Below are 16090 nucleotides of genomic sequence, written 5' to 3'. Positions count from 1 at the left end.
TTCATGTTGTGAAACATGTATAAAAAGACTGACCAATAACCCCTTTACCAAAGGACACGTTCATTCTACAAAGTTCTGCCATTGTATTCTACTAGTGCGTCACATCCTTCTTGTTTTCCTGTGAGGGTTTTGCCTGTCAGCAGGTACCAGTGTGTGATGACGGATACTGTAGCTGTAAGTTGACCTGTGCTCTCCTTTCTCTCCCAGGCCACTGAAGAAGGACCACAGAGAGCGCCCAGCCCTACACAACGGACAACAAAGGGCAAACAGGTGTCTTAACTAATTATCTCTCTCTCTTTCTCTCTCGACCTTCTCTCTCTCCCTCCCTCACTCTCTCTCACACGCACTCTGTTCCACTTTGTCAGCCTCCCTCACTGACAGTGTTTCCGTCATATCTAGGGCCCACCGTTTTTACTAGTCAGGTCACATGGTCATTGGTCTGAGCCCTACTCATAACTACTGATGGAAAATCAGTAGATAGATGAGTGCAAGTTGGTTGAAAACTGGCTCCCCTTCCATTTCTCCTGCAGTTGCTCTGGTTATTTGCCTGGGGTTTTCTCGGTTTCTTTATACTGCACCATAAAGCCTCTGGTGTCCCATGCTACACCGTGAGGGCGAACGTGCAATACCAATGTKTTCCACTGGGGGGCATTGTGCACCAAGATAAAGGCACATGTCATCTTGTGGTTTCCTTTGTGGACTCTGGTTTGTATGGTTTAGACCACGTGTCAAACTCATTCCACGGAGGGCCGAGGATCTGCGGGATTTCTCTCCTCCCTTGTTCTTGATTGATGAATTAAGGTCACMGATTAGTAAGGAACTCCCCTCGCCTGGTGGTCTAGGTCTTAGTTGAAAGGAGAAAACAGAAACCAGCAGACACTAGGCCCTCCGTGGATCGAGTTTGACGCCACTAGCTAGACAGAAGGGTAATAATAAGGCTTTAGATAGAAGGGTACAATCGTATTCATGTACAACCATATTCAAGGACAGTGTCATACATGGTCTTTATAGTAAGTCCTCCTGTATCCTAACTCTGAATGTGCTGTTTGTGCGGCTGCTATACACTGCTAATATTTAGCGTCATTGAGATGGCCTTTAGTGGCCATCTAGTAATAGCAGAGTAGTGACGGCGTATGCCCACTAGAGGGAGGTAGAGCACTGTGCTGCAGTATTGTGACTTGTCTTATTTCGTTACGCCTGAGCCTGTTAAGAGTTTATACACTCATCTCGTGACATATGAGATATTTCACCTCAATGGTGTGTTATTATTGCAGGACAAGTACCTTGGGCTCAGCTGTTTTACTGCATGAGTGTGTGTTTTGAGGAATGAGAGCACTTGTAGTTAGTCGTTTATGAGTTTGGGTTTATAGTAGTGTGTGTGTGTGTGTGGGTGTGTGTGTGTGTGTGGTGGTGTGTGTGTGTGTGTGTGTGGTGTGTGGTGTGTGTGTGTGTGGTTGTGCGCACATACAGTACATGTGTTGTGTCCGATGTGTGTGAACAGGTAGAGGCCAGGCAACGAGCCAGAGGCAGCCTGTGATAGGTTGAGGGACAGTGTGACGTGTCAGTGAGACGCTATAGAAGCACCGAGCTGGCGGGAGCAAGCTGCCTCTTCTGCCTGGAGAGAAGGAGTGGAAGAGAAAGAGCGAGAAAGGGAGTGCGAAGAGAGAAATATAGGACCAACTCCTTGTGACATTCTACAACTCTCAGAGGAAAAGCACCAGTCGTCTCCTCTGAGAATATCCACTTCCCTCCCACACACTCTCTATCTGCTTCCCTCCAACTAGGTGGAGGGAGACAGGAACCAAGAAAGAAAAAAAGAGAGACTGAGGGAGGTTGAGGGTAGTAAGTGTTCCACCACATGGCTAGAATCTAGAGGGCCAGTAGGGAGCGTTTCCAGGGCAGGAGAGCAGTGTGGTAGCCGGTGAAGGACAGAACAGCATGGTCCTGTTCAGCACTGGCCCTCAGAGCCTGGGCTCCTACTACTGCCTCATCCGCAGGAGGTTCAAGAGGAGGCGCAAGAAACGCAGCGAGCGCCAAGGTATCCACCTTTTCTTTGTAGTTTGTGTGAGATGTGCGTTTGTGAGCGCGCGTGTGTGTGTGTGTGTGTGTGTATTGCACAATTACCTTTGTTTTTATTACTTACTTTGAACGATTCTGTAGTAGTTTCTCTTGGTCTAGCAGTGGTTACACTACAATTTTTATTTATTTATTTATCTATTTCAACTTTATTTAACCAGGTAGGCCAGTTGAGAACAAGTTCTCATTTACAACTGCGACCTGGTCAAGATAAAGCATAGCAGTGCGACAAAAACAACAACACAGAGTTACACATAAACAAACGTACAGTCAATAACACAATATAAATATCTATGTACAGTGTGTGCAGATGTAGAAGAGTAGGGAGGTAAGGCAATAAATAGGCCATAGAGGCAAAATAATTACAATTTAGCATTAAGACTGGAGTGATATATGTGCAGATGATAATGTGCAAGTAGAATACTGGGGTGCAAAAGAGCAAGAGGGTAAGTAATAATATGGGGATGAGGTAGTCGGGTGATCTATTTACAGATTGGCTGTGTACAGGTACAGTGATCGGTAAGCTGCTCTGACATCTGATGCTTAAAGTTAGAGAGGGAGATATAAGTCTCCAGCTTCAGAGATTTTTGCAATTCGGTCCAGTCATTGGCAGTAGAGAACTGGAAGGAAAGGCGGCCAAATGAAGTGTTGCCTTTGGGGATGACCAGTGCAATATGCCTGCTGAAGCGTCTGCTATGGGTGGGTGTTGCTATGGTGACCGGTGAGCTGAGATAAGGCGGGGCTTTACATAGCCAAGGCTTATAGATGACCTGGAGCCAGTGGGTTTGGCGAAGAATATGTAGTGAGGGCCAGCAAACGAGAGCATAGAGGTCGCAGTGGTGGGTAGTATATGGGGCTTTGGTGATTAAACGGATGGCACTGTGATAGACTACATCCAYTTTGRTGAGTAGAGRGTTGGGGGATATTTTGTAAATGACATCGCCGAAGTCAAGGATCGGTAGGATAGTCAGTTTTKCGAGGGTATGTTTGGCGGCATGAGTGAAGGAGGCTTTGTTGCYAAATAGGAAGACGATTCTAGATTTAATTTAGGATTGGAGATGCTTAACGTGATTCTGGAGAGTTTACAGTCTAACCAGACACCTAAGTATTTGTAGACGTCCACATATTTTAGGTCAGAACCGTCCAGAMTAGTGATGCTAGTCGGGTGGAAGGGTGCGGGCAGCAATCGGTTGAAGAGCATGCACTTAGTTTTACTAGCATTTAAGAGAAGTTGGAGGCCACGGAAGGAGTGTTGTATGTCGTTGAAGCTCGTTTGGAGGTTTGTTAGCACAGTGTCCAAAGAAGGGCCAGATGTATACAGAATGGTGTCGTCTGCGTAGAGGTGGATCAGAGAATCACCAGCAGCAAGAGCGACATCATTMATATATACAGAGAAAAGAGTGGGCCCGGGAATTGAACCCTGTGGCACCCCCATAGAGACTGCCAGAGGTCCGYACAACAGGCTCTCCGATTTGACATACTGAACTCTATCTGAGAAGTAGTTAGTAAACCAGGCGAGGCAGTCATTTGAGAAGCCAAGGCTATTGAGTCTGCCYATAAGAATGCTGTGATTGACAGAGTCGAAAGCCTTGGCCAGGTCYATGAAGACGGCTGCACAGTACTGTCTTTTATSGATGGSGGTTATGATATCGTTTAGGACCTTGAGCYTGGCTGAGGTYCACCCATGACCAGCTCGGAAACCAGATTGCATAGTGGAGAAGGTACAGTTGGATTTGAAATGATCGGTGATCTGTTCATTAACTTGGCTTTCGAAGATTTTTAGAAAGGCAGGGGAGGATGAAWATAGGTCTATAACAGTTTGGGTCTAAGATATCTCCCACTTTGAAGAGGGGGATGACCGCGGCAGCTTGTCAATCTTTGGGGATCTCAGACGATACGAAAGAGAAGTTGAATKGGCTAGTAATAGGGGTTGCAACAATTTCGCCAGATAATTTTAGAAAGAGAGGGTCCAGATTGTCTAGCACAGCTGATTTGTAGGGATCCAGATTTTGCTCTTTCAGAACATCAGCTATCTGGATTTGGGTGTAGGAGAAGTTTGGAAAGTTGCTGCAAGGGGTGCTGAGGTGTTGGCCGGGGTAGGGGTAGCCAGGAAGAAAGCATGGCCAGGCGTGGAAAAATGCTTATTGAAATTCTCGATTATCGTAGATTTATCAGTGGTGACAGTGTTTCCTATCCTCAGTGCAGTCGGCAGCTGGGAGGAGGTGCTCTTTATTCTCCATGGACTTTACAGTGTCCCAAAACATTTTGGAATTAGTGCTACAGGAAGCAAATTTCTGTTTGAAAAAGCTAGCCTTAGCTTTCCTAAGTATATTGGTTCCTGATTTCCCTGAAGAGTTGCATATCGCGGGGGCTATTCGATGCTGATGCAGAACGCCACAGGATGTTTTTGTGCTGGTCAAGGGCAGTCAAGTCTGGGGTGAACCAAGGGCTATATCTGTTCTTAGTTCTACATTTGAATGGGGCACTTTTGAAGAGCAACCAGGCATCCTCTACTGACGGGATGAGGTCAATATCCTTCCAGGATACCCGGGCCAGGTCGATTAGAAAGGCCTGCTCGCTGAAGTGTTTTAGGAAGCGTTTGACAGTGATGAGTGATGGTCGTTTGACCGCGGACCCATTACTTACGCAGGCAATGAGGCAGTGATCACTGAGATCCTGGTTGAAGACAGCAGAGGTGTATTTAGAGGGCAAGTTGGTCAGGATGATATCTAAGAGGGTGCCCATGGTTACGGATGTTGAGTTGTACCTGGTAGGTTCCTTGATAATTTGTGTGAGATTGAGGYCATCTAGCTTAGATTGTAGGACGGCCGGGGTGTTAAGCAAGTCCCAGTTTAGTTCACCTAACAGTTCGAACTCTGAAGATAGATGGGGGGCAATCAATTCACATATGGTGTCCAGGGCACAGCTGGGGGCTGAATGGGGTCTATAACAAGCGGCAACAGTGAGAGACTTGTATCTAGAAAGGTGGATTTTTAAAAGAAGAAGCTTSAATTGTTTGGGCAGACCTGGATAGTATGACAGAACTCTGCAGGCTCTCTCTGCAGTAGATWGCAACTCCACCCCCTTTGGCAGTTCTATCTTGTCAGATAATGTTATAGTTAGGGATGGAAATTTCWGGATTTTTGGTGGCCTTCCTAAGCCAGGATTCAGACACGGCTAGGACATCRGSGTTGGCTACGCAGACGCTCGTTGACGCGTGCAAACAGTTTGGATAAAATTATTGAATAACATGTATGTGTACATTTATTTTGCAACGCTCARGCTCACAACACGGCGGTGTGGTCASCATGTTAGCGACTTACCCAGAAAGACTCACAGCTGTAAGTGTGAATACTTATGTAAATMAGATATTTCTGTATTTAATTTTCAATAAATTTGTTKAAATTCATAAAAACATGTTGTCACTGTCATTATGGGGTATTGTGTGTAGATGGGTGAGAAAAAAATATATCTAATCCYTTTTGAATTCAGGCTGTAAGACAACAAAATGTGGAATAAGTCAAAGGGTCTGAATCATTTCAGAATCCACTGTAATATGGCTAATTAAGSAGCCCATATATAGCGCKGCACTTGTAGACTAGCACAGGAAAGCAGCGCCACAGATGAAAAGAGAAACTAGTGATTCAACCTGATTTAGTAAGTAGCCTATCTTTGGTAGAGCGCYCGTGGCTCGCCTTGCTCCCTCCGACAGTCAAACAAACGATGCGATTTTGCGATTTTTTTTCCATTCCAAGCAACCAATCCCAACACTCTCTGTGAGACAGACTTATCGCTCTGTTACTGAGAGGCTTTTCTGTGAGAAAGACGTACCTCTCTGTAGTTAGACAGACCTATCTCTCTGTGAGTAAGAAAGACCAATCTCTGTGTGAATGAGACCGAGCTCTCTATCTGGGAATGAGACAGACCTCTCTGTGGGTGAGACAGGCCTATCTCTCTGTGGGTGAGACAGGCCTATCTCTCTGTGGGTGAGACAGGCCTATCTCTCTGTGAGTGAGACAGGACTATCCCTGTGAGTGATACAGAAACCTCTCTTTGTGAATAAGGCAGTCTCCTCTGTCTCAGAGTGTAAGATAGACCTCTGTGTGTGAGTGAGACTTCTCTCTCTGTAAGTGAAGTAGACTGACTTGGCTCCTGTGGGACTCTAAGCTTCTCCCCTGCTCTAGGGATTAGCCCAACAGGCCGGGGAAGTAGTCATTTTTTAGATGCTCCCTCTCAGTAGCTGTATTAGTGATGTCAGCTATTTGCTTTGATATATCCCCCAACTCCCGCCTGCCCCCCCCCACTCCCACTGCGAATTGTCAAACCCGAGCCTGTTCATCCGAGTAAACCCACCACTGCTGAAGTTGCGTTTTAGCCGCGCGAGTCGCGAAACAACCAAAACTTAACACAAACTTTTTGTCTGTCAGCTTCGCTGGTGTCCGTCTCCATCTCTTCCTCGTTATCGCTCCGGAAATGACAGCGCCACTTTGCACTAACCCCGGAGAGGAGAAGGCTTAGCATTGGGTAATGCTATTCCGCTAACCCCATCACAGCTGGCAATAATTCCCTCAGTGAGCGGATGCCATGATGAGTACCCAGAGTGTGTTAGGCCATTGTGTTTGCCTCCTTGCTGATCAGCAGCTACGCTACGCTATGCTACGCTAACACTAACTGATGGCGTGGCCTGGGCTGTCCCCAGCCATTCTGTCTGTCAGACCAGTTAGCCTGTCAGTTGGTGGCTAATGCCATCTCTGTCAGACCAGCTACCCAGCCAGTTAGCCTAGCAGAGGTTTACAGCAATGGAGGAGGCAACAGTCAAGTGTTTGCACTCTTCTGGGAGCTTCATTCACATTTCCCAAAGATAAGCAAAGTTGCTGAATTGAAAACATCAACAGTGCCTTTTGCTCATATTTTTGGCTGATCGGTGTGCTTCAATGACATTGACCATATACTAGACGTGTGAATGGCCTCATCCATTGCAAACCACTTAGTCGCATGGCTACTTTCAATTGAGTCTAGGAACACTACACAACAGCACATTTTCCAACAGAGGAAGCGTCAATGTATCGCCCCCACAATACATTGTAGCGAGGAGGACACTCTCATACYGCAATGCATCTCCAATGGTCCGTATATGAAATATGGGAAATGGGACCCAGGGTTTTGTGCGGAGCCTGCAGAATCTCCAAAATGAGCTTTTGGAGATGGAGTGGGAGGGAGATATGCCGTGTCTCCACTCTGTGGATCCATTGCTTAGGAGAACAGGCTGTTTCATTCAGTTCTGTTAGCCAGAAACGATTCAGCCTTTTTCTGTGAGAGTTCTTCTTATACAARACCTCACCTACTCCAACAGCAAATTACAAAGAGGTTAGCTATCAGAGACCTCCAATGCTTTTGAAAGGGTATTAAGATTGGGGGGAAAAGAACTGAGTAGAGTCTTTGAATCGAAGTAAGCAAACGTATTATAGATTTAAAGGGCTTCCATGCTAGATTAACAGGGTTTCATATTGCCACTGCACTCAAGGCACTGCACTCAATGACAGCGAATTAACAAAGCATTCAGGAAAGTGAGCCATTTTCTGTCTGGAAATCACAAATGACAGCCACTACCTCAATACAGCCACAAAGCAGCAACAAATTGGCTGCTGCAGGAAAAGTCTGCTCTAGCCTTGGCAGACACAATATCGAACAACATCAAACATCAAACAGCATCCAGCAACAACAGTCAGAAAAGAGACCTTATTTACATTTATTTATGAAAACCGAACGCCAAAGCACTTATTAAGACACCAAGCTGACGACTGCCTTTTGTTAGCGTAATCTCGTCGCTGGGGGCCCCACACTGCAAACACTCTGTCACGATAAGAAATTAGCTGGGTCACGCCGTCTAGGAGTGAACGGTGTGTAATTAGCCTCGATTAGCATTCGGCTAATGGTTGTCAGCGAGTGATTGAGGGGGAAGCCGTTTTGCCGGAACGGCGCTAACGTGTGTTCAGCCAGGGAGGACGCCGTTTCTGTGACTCTGAGGAGGGTTGGACAGCTCTTAGGTCTCAACGCCGCTACCTACAGTATGCCTCATTTCCCATGGACGTGGGCCATTAGTGATGGGGGGGGGAAATCGATAGAGTTACATATCAGTATATTATTTTTGACGGTATATCGTATCCTTTTGACAATATCGCAATATTATTTTTGCACTAGTTGGCTGTACCTGCACCAAAATTCCAGTATTTTTCCTTCATAGATTGTTCTCCATCTTCTTTTTAAATAGGGAGCCAATTTGTTTTCGGCACTTATGTCTCTTGTCCCTCTGCAGCAGACGTATGGTGAGCAATTATGTTTGGACCGTGGAATCTCAATAAAATCACAGTGTTGAATCGCTATACATATAGAATCATGAGCATCGCAATACGTATCGCAATAACTCATTTACAAGCATTGTATGGCTGCTAGGGCTAKTGATGCTATGGCTATGTGCACACTAACAGCAACTAGTGACAATTTGAGGACAAGGGGATGCTGAAACTCTATTCTTAACTTGTCTGGTTGTCTTCCTTTCTTCTCTCCCTCTTCCCTCTCTACTTTGCTCCCATCTCTCTTTCCACCTCACTTTTTCCATCTCAACTCTTTGTCTGTCTCTCTCTGTTCCCTCCCTATGTTCCCCCACCAACATTTTTCTCCCTCTCCCTCCCTCTGTAACCCTGCACCCATCACTCCCACACTTGTCCTTAACGTGCTGCAGACTCTCCCTCTCTCTCGTTCTCTCTCCCGTTCTCTCCCGTTCCCGCTCTACTGTCAAGACGAGCCTTATCTGTCTGTGACCTTTCAGAATAAGACCCTCTCCGCTCCCAACTGTCCGTCAACATTAACTCATAACCTAGTAATAACGGAGGCAGGAGGTGTGAAATTCCACTTCTCTACCCCCTCTCACACACACACTCTCCGTTCCAAACACACGTGCATCTGCACAAATAGAAAGTGCATGTTTACACACACACACACACACGTGCAAAAAAAAAAAACATGCACGCACCCACGACGTGAAGGATACTGGAGTGCCTGACACGGCCTTGAATAATGAAGTACAGTGCACTGCGAGCAGCAGGGCATTGAGTGAGGAAAATGGGAAGAGAGAGGGGGGGGGGGGCAAAGAGAGAGAGAGCAATGGAAATAGATAATTGGAGAGAGAGAGGCAGAGACTATGTTTGATACCAGCAGGTCAGCCCGCAGCACTTCAAAATACGATGTGAGAGAATGAGGCCATACACACTCTCATACACACATTCATGCACACTCTCATGCACACTCTCATATGCACACAGCAGCTGACCCGTTGCCTCTAACAAATGCCTATAGTTCATCCTTGTTGTAAACTTTTTGTTTTGTGACCAGTTTCTGGTGTTTTTATTCTTGCTTCATGACATGCAGCCCGACTCACACTCCTAGGACACACACACACCCTCTCTCTCTCTCCTGTGTGTGACTGGGGTCACTGAACAGTGACCTCTGATACCTCTGGCTATGGTCCGTGGAGAACTAAGGAGAACTATCAGACCTAGCCACACACCTGCCCCACAGGCACACAGTGCGTATATCATAAATCATAGCTGTCACACAGATTTTACAGGTTCCTCTGAAAGGCGAAAGGACGCGGCAAACACTCAGCGCCCTTGAAGAGAGAGGGAGGAGGGAGGAGGGAGAAAGAGAGGGAGAGAAATAGTATGTTTTTATTGAATCGCCTATATTTGCTCTGTTGGCCTGTGTCCCTAGACAGTGGTGGAAAAATATCCTATTGTCATACTTCAGTAAAAAGTAAAGATACCTAATAGAAAATGACTCAAGTAAAAGTGAAAGTCACCCAAAATAAAGTATTTGGTTTTAAATGTACTTAAATTCAAAAGTAAAAGTAATAATCATTTCCTCATATAAAGCAAACCAGATGGCACCATTTTCTTTTCAATCAATCAATCAATCAATTTTATTTATATAGCCCTTCGTACATCAGCTAATATCTCGAAGTGCTGTACAGACACCAGCCTAAACACCCCAAACAGCTAGTAATGCAGGTGTAGAAGCACACGGTGGCTAGGAAAAACTCCCTAGAAAGGCCAAACTAGGAAAAACCAGAGAGAACCAGCTATGAGGGGTGGCCAGTCCTCTTCTGGCTGTGCGGGTGGAGATTATAACAGAACTATGCCAAGATGTTCAAAAATGTTCATAAGTGACAAAGCATGTCAAATAATAATCATGAATAATTTTCAGTTGGCTTTTCATAGCGATCATCAAGAGTTGAAAAACAACAAGGTCTGGGACAGGTAGCGGTTCCATAACGAGCAGAACAGCTGAAACTGAAATAGCAGCAAGGCCAGGCGGACTGGGGACAGCAAGGAGTCACCACCGGGCGGCAGTCCCGACGCATGGTCCTAGGCCCAGGTCCTCCGAGAGAAAGAAAGAGAGAAGGAGAAAATTAGAGAGAGCCAAGATTTTCAAATTTTCCATAAATGACAAGCATGGTCAAATAATAATCGAGAATAAATCTCAGTGGTCTTTTCATAGCCGATCATTAAGAGTTGAAAAAGCAGGTCTGGGACAGGTTAGGGGGTTCCTAAGCCGCAGGCAGAACAGTTGAAAACTGAATAGGCAGCAAGGCCAGGCGGACTGGGGACACGCAAGAGTCACCAGCCGGTAGTCGACGTATGGTCCTGGGCTCAGGTCCTCCGAGAGAAAAGAAGAAGAGGAGAAAAATTAGAGAGAGACGAAGATTTTCAAAATGTTCATAAATGAGCAAGCATGGTTCAAATAATAATAGGAATAAATCTCAGTTGGCTTTTTCATAGTACCGATCATTAAAGAGTTGAAAACAAGCAGGTCTGGGACAGGTAGGGGTTCCGTAATACCACAGGCAGAAGCAGTTTGAAACTGGGATAGGCGCAAGGCCGAAGGGCGGACCTGGGGACAGCAAAAGGTGTCATCATGCCGCGTAAGTCCCTGACGTAATGGTCCTTAGGGCTCAAGGTTTCTCAAGAGAGAAAGAGAGAACAGAGAGAATTAGAGAGAGCATAACTTAAAATTCAACGACAGGGACAACTGGATAAGACATGGAGAAAGTACTCCAGGTAACCAAATCGACCCCTAGCCCCCCGACAGCAAAACTACTGCAGGCATAAAAATATGGAGGCTGAGAACAGGAAGCGGTCTAGGTAGACATCCGTGGCCATCCGAAGAAACCCCTCGGACAGGTTGCCAAATGAAGGAAGGATATCAAGGCCCACCGCACGTTGCCGAAGAGAGCACAAGCCCCCGCGACAACTAGAGGGTAATCGTCAACTGACCAAACTTACAATCCTGAGACAAGGCCGAGTATGAAGGCCACAAAGGTGCTCCAACCACAGCAGCGAACCAAAGGGGGGGGCGCCAACGCCAGACCGAGGAAGATATCACGTCAGTAACTCGTCACCCACGCTCAAGTGACGCACTCCGCTCCTAGGGACGGCATGAAAGAGCACCAGCCAAGCGCCAGTGACTCAGCACCGCTGTAACAGGGTGTAGGAGGCAGAGAATCCCAGTGGAGAGAAGGGAACGCGGCCTGCAGAGACAGTAAGGGGGTTCGTTGCTCCATGAGCGCTTTCCGTTCACCTTGACACTCCTGGCCAGGCTACACTGAAATCATATTGACCTACTGAAGGGAGATAGGAGTCTTCAGTAAAAGATTAAAAAGGTTGAGACCGAGTCTGCGTCTCTCACATGGTAGGCAGACTGTTCATAAAAATGGAGATCTATAGGGAGAAAGCCCTGCGCATCCCGCTGTTTGTTAGAATTCTAGGGACAATTAGGAGGCCCTGCGTCTTGTGACCGTAGCCGTACGTATTGGTATGTACGGCAGGACCAACTCGGAAAGATAGGTAGGAGCAAGCCCATGTAACGCTTTATAGGTTAACTCAGTAAACATTGAAATCAGCCCTTGCCTTAACAGGAAGCGCAGTGGTAGGGAAGCTAGCACTGGAGTAATATGATTCCAAATTTCTTGGTTCTAGTCAGGATTCTATGCAGGCCGTATTTTAAAGCTACTAACTGAGTTTATTAGTGGCTTTTATTCCGGGTAGCCGGAAAGAGACATTGCAGTAGTCGTAACCTAGAAAGTTAACAAAAAATTGCATGGATTAATTTTTTCTGCATCATTTTTGGACAGAAATTTCTGATTTTAGCATGTACGTAATGGAAAAAAGCTGTCCTTGCAAAGCAGATTCTGGTCTGATCAATAGTTCGTCAAAAGAGAGATCAGGGATCAAGAAGTAAGCGCGCGAGGTCCATCACAGTTTATTTGAGACGACTTTACAACCAATCCAAAGGATAGAATTTCGAACCCGATTTAACAGAAGGATCCTCTTTGTTTCTTGGGACCTAGAACACAGGCATCATCATCGTTTAGTCCGAGTTTAAAAAGTAGAAAGTTTTTCCAGGCCATCACCCACTTCCTTAATGTTGAAACCACGGCTTACTAGCGTAGGGCAAGCATTTATGGGGCTTCACTCAATGTTTCATGAAATGTACAGCTGTGTGTCATCCGCATAGCGTGAAAGGTCAACATTAATGTTTCGGACATAACATTGCCCCTAAGAGGTTAAACATATAGTGAAACAATAGTGGTCCTAAAACGCAAGAACCTTGAGGAACACCACGCAATGTACAGTTATTTCGTCAGAGACAGACACCATTCACAGAACCAAACTGATATCTTTCCGACACACGGTAAAGCTATCTCAAACAGGCACGAATGAGTCCGTGAGGAGACCTAATTGGGGTTTCCAGTCTCTCCAAAAGAGAATTGTGTGATCGATTGGTGTCAAACTGGCAGCACTAGGTCTAAGTAGCAAGAGGACCACATGCACTCCCAGAGCCTCGTCCTGAACGCCCATATCAAAAAAGGTCGATTTACACCTTCACTAAAGTGCAGGTTCTCGTCGCTGCTAGGATGTGGGTCTAACCAACTGAAGACAGTTCGTATACATTATTTTCTTCAGAAGAGGTCAGTGATGATTGCGAGAGCAACCAAGCATTTTCTCTCAAAATCTTGTGAGAGGAATGGAAGATTCGATATAGGCCGCTAGCTTTTTTATATTTCGGGTTCAAGGTTTTGGTCTTTTTCAAGAGAGGCTTTATCAAACTGCCACTTGTGAGTGAGTTTGGTACACACAATCCGGGGAGTAGAGAGTGTTTTATTATGTTCAACATAGGAGGGCAAGCACAGAGCGAATGCTCCTTCAGCAGTTTCCATCCAGGTAAGTACCTGGTAATCCTAGTATGCAGCTTGACAGCGTTTAGAGGTGCCCATCGATATAAGCCTGCGAAAACTGGTTATTTCATTAATGTTCAAGAGATATAGTATCTAAAAACAACACCGTTAAGTGACTCTCCGGGATCCCCACAGGCCCTCAGCAGAGACTCAGATGCGAGATCCAGGACAGCTAGCCTGGAGTGAATACCGCAGATTCAAAGAGGAGTCCGTAATTTGCTTTCTAATGGTCATGATCTTTTCCTCAAAGAAGTTCATGAACTTTATTACTGGCTGAAAAGTGAAAGCCATCCTCTCTGGGGAATGCTGCTTTTTAGTTTAGTTTTCGCACAGTATCAAAAAGAATTTTGGATTGTTCTATTTTCCTCGATTAGTTGGAAAAGTAGGATGAGCGAGCAGCAGTGAGGGCTCTTTCGGTACTAGCACGGTACTGTCTTTCCCAAAGCTAGTCGAAAGAGCTTCCAGTTTGGTGTGGCGCCAATTTCCGTCCAATTTCCTGGAAATAGCTTGCTTCAAAAGCTTCGGTATTTTCTGTTATACCAGGGAGCCTAATATTTCTTATACAAATGTTTTCGTTTTTAGGGGTGCACTGTCATCTAGGTATTGCGCAAGGTTAAATTGAGTTCCTCAGTTACGGTGGTTTAACTTGATTTTTTGTCTGCTGACTCCTTGGTGGCAGAAGGAGTCTGTAACGGCATCAAGGAATTTTTGTGTTGTCGTGGAGAAATTTATAGCACGACTTTTGATGCTCCTTGGTTGGGCGGCTCTGAGCAGAATTTCTTGTTGGCGATTGCAAACGTAAATAAAATGGTGGTCCGATAGTCCAGGATTATGTGGAAAACATAAGATCTTAACAACGATTTATTTCCATGGGACATAAAACTAGAGGTCCAGAGTATGATGTGGCAGTGGAAGTAGGTTCCAGAGACATTTGCGGACAAAACCCACTGAGTCGATAATGGCTCCGAAAGACTTTGGGAGTGGGTCTGTGGACCTTCTCCATGTGAATATTAAAATCAACCAAAAAGATTAGAATATGATTCTGCTATGACTACTAAGGTCCATGATAGGGAAGCTCAGGGAAACTCAGATAGAGGAACGCTGTATATGGCGCAGGAGGCGCTGTAAACAGTAGCTATAAAAAGTGTATTGAGTAGGCTGCAATAGATTTCATGAATAGGAAAGCTCAAAAGACGAAAACGCCATTTTTTTTCTTTTTTGTAAATGAAATTTGCTAATCGTAAATGATTAGCAACAACCTCCGCCTTTGCGGATGCACGGGGGAATATGGTGCACTAGTGTAACCCAGTAGGTGAGGCCTCATTTAAAACAACATGTAAATTCATCAGGCTTAAGCCATGTTTCAGTCAGGCCAATCACGATCAAGATTATAGAATCACAGTGATTTAGTTTCATTGACTATGACTGGCCTTTGAAGTGAGGGATCATAACATAAGTAACCCTATTTTGAGAGTGTGTGAGGTAATGCATCGATCTCTTTCAAATGATGGCAGGAAAGGAGGAGGTCTTTTTCCTAATAAGATTGCTAAGGGAAACAGCAGCCATGTTTTAGATTTTTGCCCAACACTAGTTCGAGGCACAGACACAGTCCTCAATGGGCTACATTGGCTGAGCTGACTACATGACTGGTGCTAATTGCGCAGACTCCACTAAGCCTGGCAGGTTGGCTAACAGCCGCTGCTGGCCTGCACCCTAATTTTCATTGTGGGGTAGAGGATAGTTAGAGCCCTGTCTATGTTGGTAGAATAAGATGAGAGCACCCTCCAGCCTAGTGATGGAAGTCCGTGCACTCCTTCGAGACGGTCAGGCTTGGTTCCTGTTTGTGGGTGAGTCCGAGAAGAGGCCAATTATACTACAAATTTGCTTTTGGGAGGGGCAGAAAACCAGTTTTCAACCAGCGATTGAGTGCTGAAGACTCTTGCTTGTAGAGCTCGTCACCCTCCCCTAACTGGGAGGGGCCAGAGACAATTCTCGATGCCGACACATCTTTTCTAGCTGATTACACGCTGAAAGCTATTGTGTAGCACTGGGTGAACCTCTGACCTGTTCATCCTAACATCGTTGGTGCCGAGTGGATAACAATATCTCGTTATAACTCTCTACACGCCAGATTTTTTAGCTTTAGCCAGCACCAATCTTTAGATTAGCCTTACAGCGTAAGCCCTGCCCCTGTAACCGAGTGAGGTGATCGCTGGGTGATTCGCTTTTAGTGTAAGATACTGGGTCGGGTAATGGGATCGCGACCAAATGACTAGGGTTTTCCATGATTTGTCAGGAGGCTAATGTGTGGAGCCTTAGCGGTCGTCTCAGAACTCCACGTTAACTGGGAGGAGGTAGAGCGACAGTGATAGAACGATCAGAATGGCTCAGACTACTCCGACTTCCTTACATAAATGGGGAGATTGACAGATAGTTCGTCGGCTGAATTTAAGCTGAGTCAGCACCGTCGTGTGTCATGACGAATTCCCAGGTGAGCACCTACAGCGTTTCCCTCTCAGAAGCCATGAGAAAGTTGCTCCGGCTGCGCGGGACTTGGCGGGGGATTTAATACTACTTATCTGTAACTTACTGGTGGACAGCACGTTTTTCTTCCTTTCCTACACTGAAATTACCCTTGCCTAACGATTGCGTGACTGAAGCTGGTGCTTGTTAGCACAGCTGTTTTGCTTTTTAAATTATATTTACCTGATTGACAGGGCA

General features: G+C 45.7%; 1 protein-coding gene across 4 annotated transcripts in view; it reads left to right on the top strand.

Moving 5' to 3' along the window:
• adarb1b (adenosine deaminase RNA specific B1b) overlaps positions 1–16090 on the top strand; it is a 175896-nt gene that overhangs the window by 121654 nt on the left and 38152 nt on the right. For all 4 annotated transcript variants that reach the window (XM_023981539.2, XM_023981541.2, XM_023981537.2 and 1 more), the window contains exon 4: positions 208–270. The gene's annotated coding sequence lies outside the window, so the exon portion shown is untranslated. The remainder of the gene's footprint in view (positions 1–207; positions 271–16090) is intronic.

This window comes from Salvelinus sp. IW2-2015, linkage group LG36, assembly GCF_002910315.2.
Source record: "Salvelinus sp. IW2-2015 linkage group LG36, ASM291031v2, whole genome shotgun sequence".
In the NCBI taxonomy this organism is placed as follows: domain Eukaryota; kingdom Metazoa; phylum Chordata; class Actinopteri; order Salmoniformes; family Salmonidae; genus Salvelinus; species Salvelinus sp. IW2-2015.
This window is presented reverse-complemented; position numbering and strand designations above follow the sequence as displayed.